The sequence below is a fragment of the Phoca vitulina genome, unplaced genomic scaffold, assembly GCF_004348235.1.
Source record: "Phoca vitulina isolate PV1807 unplaced genomic scaffold, GSC_HSeal_1.0 scaffold94, whole genome shotgun sequence".
Taxonomy (NCBI): Eukaryota; Metazoa; Chordata; class Mammalia; order Carnivora; family Phocidae; genus Phoca; species Phoca vitulina.
In genome coordinates, this window is record NW_022589797.1 from 1,520,972 (window position 1) to 1,523,917 (window position 2,946).

Sequence of the window (2,946 nt, forward strand, 5' to 3'; positions counted from 1 at the left end):
TTCAATATTTTTTTTAAGCAGGCTCCATACCCAACATGGACTCAAACTCATGACCCTGAGATCAGGAGTTGCATGCTCCCCTGATTGGGCCAGCCAGGTGCCCCAGCTTTTCAATATTCTATGTGATGAATTGGGAAGTATGCACAGAGCACGTCTGCTGCGCACCGAAGTATGCCGGTGTCTCAAGGAAAGCACTTAGACAATCATTTGACTTGTGAGCTGAACTAGCTGCTTTTTTCATGGAATACCACATATGCTTGAAAACGATGGATGAACCATAGTTATCAGACTTTGGTATCTGGCAGAACTTTTCTCAAAAAGGAACAAAGGAACTCTATAATATCAGGGGAAAACCCAACAGTATTTTTTTTTTTAAGATTTACTTATTTGAGAGAGAGAGCGTGTGCACAAGCATGGGGGGGGCGGGCAGAAGGAGAGGGTGACAGAGGGAATCTCCAGCAAACTCCCCGCTGAATGAGAAGCTGGTCTCATCACGATCTCACAATCCTTAAATCATGACCCAAGCCAAAATCAAGAGGCAGACACTTAACTGACTGAGCCACCCAGGTTCCCCAAAACCCAACAGTATTTGTTGCCAATTTGAACTTTCAAGTAAAAATTAGAATTCTGGAAAACTTGTATCTGCTACCATGAGCTTCAGTTTCCCAAAACTTAAAACTTAGACTTTTCCGTTGAAACCAATCACCATATTAAGGAATTTGATTTCTTTTTATAATGTATAATGAAATGTATTAACATTTGTAACATCTGCATAGCTCAGTGAATAAATATTTTCCAAATGACCAATGCATGATGTTACATAACTATCCCTGGGTAAAAGATCCAACCAAAGTGGGGCGCCTGGGTGGCTCAGTCGTTAAGCGTCTGCCTTCAGCTCGGGTCATGATCTCAGGGTCCTGGGATCGAGCCCCGCGTCGGGCTCCCCGCTCAGCGGGAAACCTGCTTCTCCCTCTCCCACTCTCCCTGCTTGTGTTCCTGCTCTCACTCTCTCTCTCTGTCAAATAAATAAATAAATAAATAAAAGATCCAACCAAAGTGCAGAACAGACCAATGGATTTTTATGTAACATAGTACAAAAAAGTTATTGATGTGGTTTCAGATTCCACATTGCAAATAACCCTTAAGAAACTACCATTTGTCAAGTATTGAGGTAGTACCAAATATACACAATTACCTTAAAAGACTATAAATATACTCTTTTCCAGCTATATATCTGTATGAGACTAGATTTTCTTCTTCATATACAGTACTTAAAACAAACCACCCTCTAACAATAGATAGAAAGCACAAGTAGATTTTGAGAATCCATATGTCCTCTATTAAGCCAGATAATTAAAGAGAGTTGCAAAAATGTAAAATAACTGCCATCCTCTCACTAATTTAGGGAAGTGAATACAGTTTTCACTAAAAATCATTTATGTTCAAAATAGAAAGGTTTTGGGGCGCCTGGGTGACTCAGTTAAGCATCTGCCTTCGGCTCAGGTCATGATCTCAGGATCCTGGGATTGAGCCCCGCAACAGGCTCTGTGCTCAGTGAGGAGTCTGCTTCTCCCTCTCCCTCTGCCCCTTCCCCCCTGCTTGTGTTCTCTCTCAGATAAATAAAATCTTTTTTTTTTTTAAAGCCTTCCTATAAAAAACAAACAAAAAATAGAAAGGTTTTGCACAGCAAAGGAAACCATCAACAAAACAAAAAGTGAATGGGAGAAGATATTTGCAAATGATATATCTGATAGAGGTTAATATCCAATATGTGTAAAGAACTTAAACAACTCAACACCAAAAACACAATATGATTAAAAAATGGGCAGAGGACCTGGATAGACATTTTTTCCAAAAAAGACAGACAGATGGTCACAGACACATGAAATCATTAGGGAAATGCAAATCAAAATCACAATGAGATATCACTTCACAGCAGTCAGAATGGCTAGTATCAAAAAGACAAGAAATAACAAGTATTGACGAGGATGTGGAGAAAAGGGGACCCTTGTGCACTGTCAGTGGGAATGTAAATTGGTGCAAATACTGTGGAAAACAGTACGGAGGTTCCTCAAAAAATTAAAAATAGAAATACCATATGATCCAGTATTTCCACTACTGGGTATCTACCCAAAGAAAATGAAAACTCTAATTCAAAAAGATACATGCACCCCTATGTTTATTGCAACATCATTTACAATAGCTAAGATATGGAAGCAACCCAAGTGTCCAATGATAGATGAATAAAGATGAGGTGTACTGATATACACAACAGAATATTACTCAGCCATAAAAAAAAGAATGAGATCTTGCATTTGCAACAACATAGATGGACCCTAGAGGATATTATGCTAAATGAAATAAGTCAGAGAAAGACAAATACCATTTGATTTCACATATATGTGGAATCTAAAAAACAAACGAACAAGGGGCACTTGGGTGGCTCAGCAGGTTGAGCATCTGCCTTTGGCTCAGGTCGTGATTTTGGGGTCCTGGGATTGAGCCCCACTTCAAGCTCCCTGCCCGGAAGGGAGTCTGCCCCATCCCCCCGCCTCCGCCACTGCTTGCACTCTCTTGCTCTCTCTCAAATAAATAAATAAAATCTTAAACAACAACAAAAACAGACTCTTAAATACAGAGAACTGGCGGTTACCAGAGGGGAGGTGGAGGGATGGACGAAATACGAAATAGATACAGGGCATTAAGAGGTACAAACTTCCAGTTATAAAATAAATGTCATGGAGATGAAAAGTACAGTATAGGGAATGTAATCAATAATACTGTAATAACATATGGTGATTACAGTTATCGTGGTGAGCACTTAGTAATGTATAGAATTATTGAATCAATATGTTGTACACCTGAAACTAATATAACATTGTATGTTAATTATACATCAATAAAAGAACATTTATGTTAATGAGTAATGGGTTTCTGTTATTTTTA